We start from the raw sequence: 14,880 nt of genomic DNA on the forward strand, positions 1-14,880 counted from the left end.
GTGTATAGAAATCAGAAGAATCGAGTTCAGGAACACGAGAGCAAGATAAGTTGTTGCATATACTGTATATACACAACAGCCATCTTTGGCTTTGAATTAAGTATAGAGAAAGTAGGAGGATACAGAAAAGGGTCTGCTGTCAGTTGCCTCAGACAGCTGAGTCTCAGTTAGAAAAAGAAGGTGAGGTTTAGAGAAGGAGAGGTGGTGCTCAACAGAGCGAAAGTTAGAGGAAAGGACACGAATGTTTCAGAAATGAAGAAGAAGAGAGTCAGACAGTGGTTCCAGGCATCTTGAGTTGTCACCGGGAAAGGGGCAGAAGGTGGGGGCATTTATGGTCCTCCCCCTGGGGACTCCAAGGCTACGTTATTGGACGCCATTTTTTCTAAAATTTTGGAAAAGGAAGTGTGGTGTGTACTGTGCATGTAGATTTGGTGTTGATAGAGAGACTTGTATTGGAGAGCATGCTGGCCTACTGTCTGTGTTACTGAGACACTGAAAAAGTTCAGCAATGAGAGATGGTCGGGAGCTAGTCCCGAGGGCTGATGAAAAACATTAAGAGACTAGAAAGCACTCATAGAGTGTCTGCCTCCGCCAGTGCCACTGCCTTTAAAAAGGATCCGGATCCTGGTCCGTGCAGATGTTGTATGGAATACATAGGATCTGGATCAGCCACAAAATTTAATAATTGTTCCTTGACGGATGACCCATCTTTCCGCAAAATTTTATTGAAATTCGTTGATAACTTTTGTAGACATATACAGAGGATCCGGATCCGATTCGCCCCAAAATTTAATCAGAACTTTCTTGGGCCATGGCCCACCCTTCCACTAAATTTCATTGAAATTCACTGAGCACTTTTAGAGATGTTGTCTGGAAAATCAGACAGACAGATGACACTGCCATAGGTAGAGCGCTTGCCGGGTGGATCCTCCTCCCTCTTCCTCCCCCATCCTTCTCTCCCTCCCCCCTCCTTTTCCCCCTCCCCCTCTCCTTCCCCCCTCCCCCTCCTTCCTCCCTCTCCACTCACTACCCCCTTTCCCCTCTTCCCCCACCACCTATTCCCTCTTTCCCCTCTTCCCTCCCTCTTCCGCCCCCTCTTCCCCTTTTCTTCCCTTCTCCTCATCCCCTCTTTCCCCCCTTCTTCCCTCTCCCCTTTCCCCACCCCCCATCTTCCTCCCGTTATTCCACCTTCTCTTCCCTCCCCCCATCTTCCTCCCGTTATTCCACCCTCTCTTCCCTCCTCCCACCCTTCTTGCCCATGTTGTGCTTCCTGCTCTCTCTCTCTCTTGATCACCATCAAACCAGTCAACGATGTAAACAAATAACGTCCAATCCTTGTGCTACTGGTTCTAAAGGCTGACAGGACCATCTGCCTTCGTATAGACCACTGGGAGGTAAATGTAGTGAACATACCGGACTTGTTTCCTGTCCAGGAAAAATGGCATCGTTGATGACATGGGCAAGACTCACTATGTTTCCAAGCTCGGCCTGCTTCAGGGTTATTACCAGGTTCCCATGACCGAGTGAGACCTGCCTGTCTGTCTTCATCACTCCTGATGTCCTCTTTTGTCATCCTACCCTTTGGAATGAGGAATGCACCAGCCACCTTACAGAAGCTCATGAGTCCCCAAACCTGTGTGCTGCAGGGCATCCGAATCTACCAAGGTGACCTAGTGGTCTGGAGGAACTCAGGGGAAGACAATGTCGTCCCGTTTTGGGCACTGCTCACTACACCACCACAATGAAAAACTGCAGGAAATCACAAAAGATGAAGTGAGAAACTGTGTGGAGCTTTGATAAGTTATAGTGCGGAAGGAACTGTTAATTCTTAAGTGGTTGTGAAATTATATTAATATTAACCTTGTCTATCAGGAACAAGTCCTTCATAATTTACCATAAATATTCCAAATGATAATATTCAGTCTGAGTGAGATCCCCTGTGCGGTTACTAAATACAATAACTAGTCTAACCTTTAATGCTACGCTAACAAGCTAATGCCAGACGATAATATTTCGCTTGAGTAAGAGGCCATAAGCTGAAGGAACTGGAAATTATCTAATTTAACCATACTCATTTTGGAGTATCACTAAGCCAACACAAACATAGGTAGTATTCCATGACTATATTTTTGTTGTGAAACATTAGTAATTCTTTTATTGTCCTGAGGTAGTACAGGTGCAGCACGAGTTTTCCAGCATGCTTGGTTCCACAGCCTTGCCAGATGAACTATTTTGCCAAACTTCCCGTGGCCACATGTGCCACATCTAATAATTCAACAGGGACCAACGAAGATCACGTATAATATTTCAACAATACACCTCTGACCCATTATCCTTCAGTGCATCCCACTCAAGTTCTAAATAAAGTTCTTTATGGAACAACTGAGCCTCGTTCATTATGAAACTACCAGATATATCCACTTCATCCGACTCTGTCGAAACCATTCCATCATCACTCTATCATGCTCAGTAATCTTACTTTCTTAGTTTTTCTAAGCCTCATTTGCTTCTTGGAATCATTGTCTGCAAAGAGTTTCTGTTTTTTTTTCCTCTCTCTTTGATTTTTTTTTTTTTTTTACATAAGCAGTCGATGAACCAATGCCACTTGTGTCACACAACTTCCTCATGGGAACACCACGGTCCAGTTTTTTCAACAGTACTTTATTCTGGTTCATTGTTTTTGGTTTTAGCATAATAAAAATGTCTTACCCCATTAAATTCCCCCCACCCCCAAGAAACTGTAAAAACACTACCGTGACCAGACAGTCGAGTGTAAATATACCTGAAGATCTGGGCGGCAAGTGCGGTAGGTCACTGGATTGCAATATATCAGTTGCTTTGGTGCGACTGACTGCCACATGCAAACAACCCAGAAACCTAATAACGCTTTATGCACATCACACCCACTTTTAAAGTGTTTCAGTTGATATTACTGATGGAAATATTCTTTATTTGACTGTATTAGTAATTAAAAATAAATGGATGTGGTGATATAATATTTTAGGAGTAACATAAAAATTACGATAAATTTGATGTGTGGAATTCGCAAAAACAGACAATGGCTCACAAAGTTAGGAGAAATATGAGAAGATGGTCGTCTGGATCACCAACAAGTGTAGCAGAATCGGTGTAAACATTGCTGATCCACTCCCTCCAGTCTTTTGGAGGTTATTATTCGGGTAATAGGTAAAAAAACTGAGTGTAAACTTGTGGCCCTGGACCAATTCACAATTACTCCCATTTATTGCTTTATTTGGTTATTGAGGGGTTTCGTCATTGCAGTGGTTTGGGTGGACCAGTTAACCATGATCAGTGAGGTTTGACTATTGGAATAGACTGGTGTTTACTCTTCACACCACCACTGACACTTACGGTACATCTTTCTTAGAAGTAATAGCTACGGTTAAATAGAAGTAAAATGAGATAAGAATAAGACAAAATACGGGGCTCACCACCAAAACATACAGTGTAAGCAATCAAAGTGATCACGCGCTAAACTCAATACTATTTGTGGCTGCCCGGTAAACTAGTCTAGTGGGCACGGGAGTTTCAAGTGCCCTCTCGTAATCTTGTCCGGACTGAAAGAGGTACAGGACCGTACGAAGCCTGAACATTGGTGTTGTAGCTGTATAATTATGTGAAATAAAGCAATGTTTTGCATTTCCTTCTCTACCTTTGCAAACATGATCCACTACCATCGTGAACGATTAGATAATATATACCTTTAATTTTAGGTATGTTCCAGTCTCTCCTAAGAGTATGATCCGTAGCAGTCACATTTCTATCCAGGTCCCTAGTTATTCTGCTGAGTGAACAGGGACATAAGGGAAACAAAGGTGTTCAACAGTTTGGTCAGTTCAAGGTTTGAACTTGGGTTCTCGTAGTTGCCAGCTGAACATGAAAGAGTGCACCATTGGCTCTGTCTGGGATGACGTCATGTTTATCAGGCAGTGATGTGTGAAAGAATGAAATATTATTTTAACCTTTGACTTCGAGGTGGCTCTCCTTAACTGGCTTATATCTCATGCCGGTAATTAAAACAGATAGCAGGTGGTAGTAACGTTCGTTCGTTCAAAGATTCCCTGCACCTATAGTTCAGGCCGTGCCATACATTAGCCCAGTCAGTGGGGTATGCGCTGGTTAAAAAACAGTAAATGGGGAGGACAGGACCTGGGGATTGCCCAGCACACACGTCGTGTCTCCTAACTGGCTTTGTGGTGTGTGTGGTGGTAGTAACGATAGGTTTGCTTTAAATGCAGTCACAAAATTAGCACCACCATTTTTTGTAAGAATTATGCTTAAATCGATGCAATGCAGTTTAAATTTGGCAAACTTTATTTTTTTGTAATTATTAGTATTACAGTTTTCTTTTTTTTTTTTTTTTGTTCACCGGATGTCATTAAGATTATGTTGACTGCCGAGAACCCTCCATTTTCCACACCGCCATCCTCGCTGCCTCCACCATCCAATCCCTGCTTGGGGTTGATGATAGTTGAATTACTGCAGACATAATGAGAAGCAGAGAAACGTTGAATTCTATCCTTTCTATGGTACACTTAAAATGTGATTGTAATTTCAACTGACATCCAATATTTTCAGGCCCTAATCACATGGTTAAAGATTACAGGAGTTCATTATGTTTGATAATTAATGTGTGATTTGGTATCGCGATTCTCATACGCGGGTTGTTTCATTATGTTAGTATTAGCGGCGATATTTTTTTATTAACTCAGTGGATTTCGTGCAAGATCAGTTTACCACTTCAGCCCGAGAACGTCTTTTTCATACTGTGTTTGCGCACCTACAACAGATGATTATTTTCAACCTGGATGAGACTGCATGGTACTGAGATGTAGTCTTCATTAACTCGTTAATTTCTTTGACCATTTCCAAAGCCGAATAAAATCAGCAACTGGTAGCTGGCATCAAAAGGTGTCATAATAGTAAAGAGATTAATTAATGTTTTATCGAAATTCATATCTCCAACCAGATCCCTACTGCTGCCAAAGATCGATGTCGCGTTCTTTCAAACTGCAGTCCAATATTATACCACTTGACCGCAACCTCTCACAGTGTTATCTACTGTGGGACAAGCCACAGCTACTGGGGATTGACGATGCTTGCGAGTTTTGGTCTACCAGTAAGTTGAATATATCAACATTGATCATTTTCGTACTATCAACATTAATACCAATTAAACACAGAAATGTACCATGATACATGACTTTGACATAATATGAAGTACTTTCTGCACAATATTATGCTTTGATTTAGCCACAAATAAGTTAAATAATTAAACACCGTAAAATTGTCGAAGGACAGTTTTGATAAGGGAAAACTTGCCATAGCCACTGCTTACGAGAAGCCAAGCTATAAAGAGACATTGAGGTCAAGGTCACTGATACTGTGCATGCCACTGTAGGCCATCACCATCTATACGTCCACTTAGTTTGGTGGCTCTCGCTCTAGTTCTTCATGGAAAATCAAGTGAGGTCCGAAATATCCAGAAAATTAATCTTAGAGAATAATCAGTCGATTGGAACCATACACCTTTCTGCGGTGTGCCCCTCTTAAGGTTTTGTTGTAGTAAAATTTAAGTTTCCTAGCTTAAGTGGTTCTTGAGATAGCGTGCTGACTCGCTTTTCTGTGTTCTTGATAATATATGGAGAACTGGTTGATAGTTTGCCAACATATTTAGCCAAAAGAAACAGACAGCAGTCCGACTAAGTCGACCAAGTTTGAAGGCTGTAGGCCAAATAACCTTTGACATACCACAATTTTTAAATGAGTAATAATAATGATAATATAATAATCATAATTAATAATAATAATAATAATAATGATGATGATAACGATAATGCTGTAAAATTGCCCAAGGACAATTTTGATAATGAAAAACTTTCCTCAGCCATTGCCTACTAGAAGCCAAGCTATAAAGGGACCATAAGGTCAAGGTCACTTATGTATTCCATCTCCCCTTAGGTCATTAAGATCCACCAAGTTTGGTGGCTCTAGCTTTATTCTTTCAAGTAAAATCAGATGACTTCTCTGCCTTCCACACTAGTCCAAAATTTTGGATCATAAACGATATCAGAGAAGAATGATCTAATCTGGACCATATTATGCACTGCATTCTGGCCATGCCCCAGGTATATGCCATAAAAGTTTCAGTCCTCTAACTCACTTAGTTCTTGAGCTTTAGGGTCACTTCTTGTTTGTTTGTTCTGGATCTTATCCGGGTTCCGGTAGTCGGATCAGGATGATATATGATCGGATCACGTGGCCAACCAGTACTATATTATGGCAAAGAATGAAGGCTGTGCATTCGTAAAAAATACGATACGATATGCACATATAAAGTTTTAGGACCAGGAAGACTACACTTGACTACACGGTAAAATATATATATAGTTGCACAATCGGGAGAAAAGTATATAAAGTGAAAAGTATATCTATAAAAAAAAAAAAAAACGAGAAAAGCAGTGAAACGGTCAAAGGTCCCTACAGTGACGGGGTGGGTTCTCTCCACCCTCTGAAGGGCGACGCAAGAGACCACGTCACTGCCCCGTGAGGGTCAAGCCTAACCCTAGCCCTAACAGAAATGCCGCCCTCACTGCCTCCTATAACCAGGCCCTAAAGGCCCCCCTTCATGGAAATGCCCCAGCGACACTCCTTCAGGGTTCGATGTCGTACTACGGTGAGGGACACTAATGGCAGACCGTGAAAAAACAAGAAAAAAACTCCCAAGAGCAAGAGCAGAGCTCTTTGAAAACAGGGAGAAATCGCTGTGCAGTGATGAAAAAACACAGTCACACAGCTCAAGCAGCACTGGCAAAGGCGTAATCACAGCTCCAGTGGCGAGCAATGGTGATGAATTAGAAGCAAGCCTCGAAGACAACACCACAACTAGCCAGCGTGGAGAGAGACAAGGGACTGAGCAAGGGCTGAAGAGCTGGGAGAGAGGTGTGAACGGCACGACAGAAGGGACAGTAGAACCTACATTTCACTTACTCAGTAATATACTGTATATATTTCTGCATTTTGTCTGAAGAATACTATATATTGTGAAACAGTGTATCTATAGCTCCTGTGCCTGTGTGGTCGACCATGGAGGCACCCCCCCCCCCTCGGCCCCCTGGGACGACTCGCCCCCTACACCAGACGACCTCTACTAAGCGTGGCACCTGTGCCACCATGCCACGCCCATCCAGGGCCTCTAACACGAACCACCGCCCCCCCACCACTGCCGCCAAGACTCGCTCACGCATCCCCGCGCCCACCCCCCCCACTGGCTTCCTCCACCCAGTCGTCCCACCCAGCGGCTCATGCGGACTCTCATTCTTCTGCTGGCCTTGCCAGCAAGCGTGCAAGACGTCCCTCGGACTCAGGCTCTGACTCCTCTGCTGGGGAATCCCCTAGTGCCCCTGCTGGCCACACTCTGGCCCTGCACTCTTCTGCCACTGCCCACTCATCCTCCCAACGCCCTCAGAAGTCCGCTGGGATCCATGAAGGCATGGAGACCGCGCCTAAGCAAGCCTCTACACCCATCCCAAGCACCTCCGCTGACGAAACCGCAACACCTACAACTGCTGGCGACGATGAGGGCTTTACTCTTGTAACAAAAAAGAAGGGTAGGAAGGCTTCAGAAAACCCACCCCCCACTGCACGCAGCACCCAGCCCCCACAAAGGGCTGCTCCCCCCTCTCGCCCATCAGTCACGGTTACGTCCCGCCCTTGCCCTCGGCCTCAATTCCCGATATTTCGGGTCCCCATGCAAGAGGGCTACCCCTCATCCTACAATGCTGTTGTAGTGCTGGAACGGCATCTCCCAGGTCTTCACTGCTCCAACGAGATGAGCCCGATCGGGCACTCTCTTGTCATCCCGCGGGATGACGAGTCCTACAACCGACTCCACACACTATGCCAGGACGAAGCCCTACCACTGAAGATCATAGCGTTAACTCCAGGGCAGCAAACTACCAAAGCCATAGTCATGGGCTACCCCCGCCACATGCCAACAAGCCTGCTACTCTCCCACAAACAGGTAGAGTCAGCCAAGATATGCCAGAAGGCAAGAAGCCGGGAGGAGACGCGGCAAGTACTAATCACCCTGCGGGGCCCTCTCATCCCAGAACTAGACCTGGGAAGCTGGGGCACATTTCATCTGGGGCCATACACACCGGAGCCGCTCCGCTGCCACAGATGCCACAGGTACGGCCACCACAAGGCGACCTGTACTCGCCCCCACATCTGCGGCATCTGTGGCAGGGAACACAATACAGACATCTGCCTCAAAAAGCTCAAAGCAGGTGAAACAGTCCCGGCACGCTGCCCCAACTGTGCTGGAAAACACCAGGCATGGCACCCAAGCTGCCCCACAAGACAGGCTCTTGTAAACCACGGACGTCTCCATCAGGTCTTCTGGGTGTAAGAACAACAGAAGACGAGCCCCAACCCTGCCCCCCCAGGAACCTTCATCTGGGGCACCCAAAAGAAGCCTGGGAACCCCCTGCGGTCGAGGACTTCCCTCCCCTGCCCACGACAAGTCCTCCCACTCTCCCCAGCCCCGTCTCTGCGAGCGCAATGCAGCCCCCACACATTCCTCCCCCCCAGCCTGCCCCGCCAACCATAACCCACCGCCAACTCGTCCGTTCTGGCATTTCAACCAGGAGAGCTCCAGTGCATCCTGAAGGAGATGGCCGAGCAGCTGATCGAAGCAATTGCACAAATTCTCGGGAAGGACTTCAATCCATCTCCACTCGGGTCAATGGTCGACATCCTCACAGACAAAGTTATCGAGAGCAAAAACAAGCATCACCAGCCAACCTCCAAGCCCCCCACCTCCATCCCTCAGCCACCACCAACCCGTCCTGCTCCTCGCAACTGCCCTCAGCCCACCAACGCTTCCATGCCCCTACAGGCCACGCCAAGAGCACAGGGAGAAGAGGCTCCTCTCCCCCCACCCTTGCAGGAACTGGACCAGTCATCCATCCTCCTAACGATCAAGCAGCACCCTGCCTCCGAGTCTTGCAGTGGAACTGCCCTGGGGCGAGGAAAAAACTTGCCCACCTCCAAGAAGTAGCCACAAAGGAGGACATCCACCTCATCCTCCTACAGGAGACCCTCCTCACCGAGGACTCCACTTTTAGACTCGAAGGCTTCAAGGGCCATTTCCTCCCCCAGATCCCGGGTGCCACTCGGGGATGTGCCATCCTTGTAAGGAGCCACATCCCACACACCGCCACACTCCTACCTGTTACTTGCGGGGAGGGCATCGAGGTGCAGGGCATCACCCTGCAACTCGGTTCTTCCTCCCTGCATGTCTTCAACCTATACAGAAGTCATGAAGCACCCTGGATCTGGGAGAGATATTTGCCCTTGCTGCCACTGAACCCACCTACATAGGTGGTGACTTTAACACAAGCCACCCTATCCTCTCCTCGCCTCTCCCTGCCAACGAAGCCGGGAGACACTTCGCCGATTTCCTCGAGGACATACCGGGCGTGTCTTTGTTAAACGACCCCTCCGAACCCACCCACTTTCGGAGTGGCAGACTGGACCTCACGTTCATCTCATCGCCTCTCACCAGCAACTCTACGTGGTCCCTGCACCCGTTCCTCACTAGTGACCTCTATGGCCTAGTGACTGAACTGCAGGTTGCAGCACCCTCACCCCCGCCGCCCCCCCCAGCTCGCTGGAATCTGCGTCGGGCTCGCTGGTCAGAGTACGCTGAGACAAATGAGGCCCTACTTGATGGTTACACGCCCCCTCTTGCCCTTGATGACAATGCCGAGAACGTCGCACAGATTCTCAAGTGCGCTGCTGCAGATAGTATTCCCCTCTATAAGCCTCCGTGCTCTCCTGTCAAGGACCACTGGTTCTATGACGAGAGAGTCCGGGAGCTCAACCACCGTCTCAACTCTGCCCGCAAGGCTCACAGGAGAGGGCCCACTGACATCACCAGGCAATACTTAGCTCACAAGAAAAGCGACGTTTTAAGGACGAGGCTTGGATAAGGTGGTGCAGATCCCTCGATTCACACTCCTCACTGAAGATGTGGACGAGGATCAGACGCATTTGCCACAACAAGCCAACCAACCCCCCCTCTCACCCTGACCCCGCAGGAGAGGCTTACTGCCTCGCTGTCCTCTTTGCTGAGAGAACCTCACCCACCAACCTTCCCCAGACCATTAGGGATGTGCAGTCGCACTTGGGGACGCCCAGAAGGGCCTCCATCGAGGCCACCTGCTCACGCCCTGATGATACTGACCATCCCTTCACGCTAGAGGAACTGAATCAGGCTCTTCTCGGCAGAGGGGACACCGCACCTGATTCTGATGGAATCACTTACTCACTCCTTGCAAGGTCGGGGCCCCGGGGGAAAGCTGCATTACTCAACCTATTCAACCGCTCCTGGGAGGAAGAAAAGCTCCCCAAATCACGGAAGACTGCAATTATCCAACCCATACCGAAACCCAAAGACCCTGCCACCATGAGACCTATATCGCTTCTCTGCTGTATTGCCAATACAGCTGAGAGGCTAGTCCACTCTCGCCTCCCTTGGAAGCTAGGCTCGCTGCATCCGAGGCTCTTTGCTTACATTCAGGGCAGAAGTGCCTCACAGTGCCTTGCCTCATTTCTGGGCGAGCTGAGAAGTGCCAGGGGCACCGCCGTTTTCCTTGATTTGGAAAAACCCTTTGAGTTAGCTAACCCTGAAGCCATACTTGCAGCTCTTGCTAAGAAGGGAGTCCGTGGCAGACTCCTCTCCTGGATCAAAGACTTCTTTACCGATCGAGCTGCATGTGTGCGTTTTCAGGGTCAACTATCCCCTTCCTACCAACACACCAATGGAACTCCCCAGGGAAATGTATTCAGTCCTTTCTTGTTCAACACTTCAATGGAAAGCTTGCTGTCGATAGACTTCGGCCACAATATAACGTTGTTCTGTTATGCAGATGACCTGGCACTAATCTTCTCCTGCAGAATGACGCACAACCGAGCCATGGCCACCTTAACCTGCCTCCAAGATAGATGTTGCGAACTTGGCCTCAAGATCAATCTCAAGAAGACAAAATACATGCACTTTGGCATGTGCCCTCCCAAACGCCCTCTTCTTCTCGGGGGACATCAGTTGGACCTCGTTTGTAGTCATCAATACTTGGGAGTGTGGTTTGACAGAAACCTGTCCTTTGCCACCCACATTCGTTATCTGCGGGAGAGAGCCGCCCCCAGGATCAATGCACTCAGAGCACTCTCCAATCGCACTCTGGGAGCTTCGACTCATGTCCTCCGAACCTTTTACACCCATACCATCCGCTCCTTTGTTGACTATTGTGCCATCTGCCTTGTAGAGTTCTCCGGTGCGCAAGTACGTGCACTTGAGGCCCTCCAAAACAGGGCACTTTGTGTCATCCTGGGAGCCCCACAGTGGACACAGCTCGAAAACCTCAGGGTTGAGAGCGTCTTTCCATCCCTCCAACACAGGATTTGGAGTCTATTGACAGCAACTGCTGCACAACTCTGCCTGCACAGACCCTCACTGCCCGTCTCGAGCTGTCTTGCTCAGGCCATCGCAAGACCACCCGACCCACACCCAAGAAAGGACTGGGTACACCTCCTCACCAACATCGTCCACAAACTGGATCTCCCGCACACCTTCAATAAAGGTCCAGACAGCCCCCACGATGCCTACTGTCCCCCCCCGCCCTGGCGGCCCCCCACTATCCAGAGCATAACCCCCACATCCAACAGTCCCAGAGCTTCCCATCCAGCTCTCCTCCGACAATACGCCATCATGAGGATCTCTTCCCTCCGGACTCCCAACACTCGGGAGTACTACACTGATGGATCGGTCTCACCTGACGGATCTGCAGGTGCCGCATTTGCAGCGAAGATCATGTCGAGACCTGGCGACTCCCTCCGGGAGCCACCACATAATTATGAAACTGAACTCGTCGCCATTCTTGGCGCCCTCCGACATGCATTACCGCTCCAACAAACGCACATCGTCATCCATACAGATTCGCTTTCGTCTATACAAGGTCTCCGAGCATGTCACTTCGCTGACAGTGTGAACCTGTTGACCGAAATTCATGATGTGGCCGATTCCATCTTTCGCCGGGGAGGCGAGATCCTCCTGCATTAACTGCCTAGCTATGTTGGCATTTCAGGCAATGAACGTCTGACTCAGCAGCCAGATCAGGGACCTCCTTATCGTAGACCACATTCCCCCTCATGCCCAGCCTCTCCCAAATAAAGTGAGCTGCAAGACAAAGAGTGCACGAGCTCACCATTACAGAACATGAAAACCTCGTAGCTGAGGGCTCGTACTCTGCCACCTGGCTCGTTAGAGCCACTGCATATAGGCCACTTACGCCCTCACCGCTCACACCCAATTCGCTTGTTGCCCGACTCCACCAACTAAGACTTGGCTACTCATGCCACTCACAAATTACCCGCCTGAACCCAACACCTTGTTCACACTGCCACCTTCTTGATGAGTGGCCATTACTCCACTACATTCTTGACTGCCCTGCCACTGCAACTCTCCACTCAGCCATCAGTGGCAATGTCATCAGACACATCTCTCGTGCCTTCACTGCAGCAGAAATCATCCTACTCTCTCCTACCTCTTTACTTCTACACGTAGTTTCCACTTACCCTCCACCTTCTTAACAACATTTCCCCTGAGCGTGAACGCCACCACCCACATAATCTTTTTCCATTTCATACAATGCTCATCTCTGACGGGCTCTTCTGCCCGTGTCCACTCTTCATGCGAAGGTGGACGAATCTACATCATCACCATCATCATCATGAAGGCTGTAGCTTACAAGGTATGCGAATGGCAACGGTATAGATCTTCCCGAGAGAAATAATATAACCGACAAAAAGAAGAAAACTTCACAAAGGGATGTGAGAAGTTTCAATAATATTGACAAGATTATACAATTTCCCACAGGGAGTTAGGAAGTCTTAATATATTCAGTCCATTTATTCTTCCATCCATCCAATCATCTGTCCATCATCTGATTATTTTATTAAGAAGATAATAATAATAATAATAATAATAATAATCATCATCATCATCATCATCATCATAATCATAATAATAATAATAAGAAGAAGGAGGAGGAGGAGGAGGAGGAGGCGGAGGAGAAAAATAATAATTACAAGACTAACCGTCAGACACAGTTAATGATCTACTTATGAGAATACTGATGTACTTATTTTTTTACTTTTTCTTTTTTTTTCAATAACTATAAAACCGTTGGTCAGACTGTCACCAAAAGGTATACAGACGTAGTCGAGGATCATGGTAAACTTCAGCTGCCAAGAAGTGCCTCATTTATGTTTTTTTTTTTTCTTTTTTCCTGCTTGTAGGACCAGTTGAAAAGTGGGGCGTCCGAATTTCGCAAAGTCATTCATAAACTTCCTTCAACTTTTTCCATAATTATAAATATTTGGAATATAATTTTATCACAAGATTTCCTTCCATGTTCATGTATATACTGTAAAATAGTTTTGGAGTAAAGTTGGTTTGAAAATTCATGATTTTGTGAGTTACTTGAGAGGAGCATGTGGAGTGACGTGGAGGGACAGGTTGACGAATGAAGAAGTGAAGGAACGCTGTGGGGTAGATGTGGATGTGGTTGAGAAGATTAGGAGAAATACACTGAGGTGGTTTGGACATGTGAAGAGAATGGAGAATGAAAGGCTGACTAAGAGAGTGTATGTAGGTGAGATGGAGGGGGGGGAAAGGGAGAGGTAGACCGAGGATGAGGTGGAGGGATGGAGTTGAGAGGTCTATGAGGGAGGGGGGGATGAGTTGGGGGGAGGGTAGTCAAATGGTGGGTGACAGAGCGACTTGGAGGCGTTTTGTCTGCGGCCACCCTTTGCGGGATTAGGGCGTCGGGCTATAGATAGATAGATAGATAGTGACTTTTTGGACTTTTGACCTTTAAAAGTAGGTCAAGGGCATTGAAAGTGGGTCATTGGGTCAGGGTGCTGTACATCTTCAATAAATTAGATAAAAATCAGAGATGAGAAGTGACACAATAATAATAGTAACTCAAAGACTGTAAATGTCAGCGACAGTTACTGATCTCCGCCTATTTGAATATTGTTCAGCTTAGTTTTTTTTTTTTTTTTTTTTTTTTTTTGGTAATAACTCATTAAAACGTTGGTCAAACTGCCACCCAATAATACACAGACCTGGTCCAGGACCGGAGAAAAATCTAGGGCCAAGAAGTTCCTCATTTATGTTCTGATTTCCCTGTATGGGAAAGCAACTGAAAAGTGGGGTGTCTGAAATGGCATAATGTCATGCATGATGACTTTCACATTTTTTCCATACAAATATTAGGAAAATAATTTTATCACAGGATTTCCTTCCATGTTCATGTATGAGGTGCTACCCAAAGGTTCCCAAAATTTGAAAGCAGGGGAGAAACTGTTTGTCTCACAGTGTGTGGATGCTATGCGTCAGTGCACACACCCTTCTTTTGTTAGTGTGTTCAGTGATGTGCAGGGTGAATGCGTTTGCTGCATGTGTGTGTGTGTGTGTGTGTGTGTGTGTGTGTGTGTGTGTGTGTGTGTGTGTGTGTGTGTGTGTGTGTGTGTGTGTGTGTGTGTGTGTGTGTGTGTGTGTGTGTGTGTTTACCATTGTGTTTAGGTTAGTTTTGTGATATTTGTGATCTCAAAAATGGAGACTGTAAAACAGCAACGTGTGTGCATCAAGTTCTGTGTCAAACTAGGAAAGAACAAGTCAGAAACTTCCTAATGTTAAAACAATCTTTTGGTGACAGTACTTTGGGGGTTACACAAACTTACGTCTGGTTTAAGTGCTTTAAAACGGATGAATGTCAACAGATGACTATG

The sequence above is a fragment of the Coenobita brevimanus genome, chromosome 27, assembly GCF_032717465.1.
Source record: "Coenobita brevimanus isolate Jiangsu-jjx chromosome 27, ASM3271746v2, whole genome shotgun sequence".
In the NCBI taxonomy this organism is placed as follows: Eukaryota; Metazoa; Arthropoda; class Malacostraca; order Decapoda; family Coenobitidae; genus Coenobita; species Coenobita brevimanus.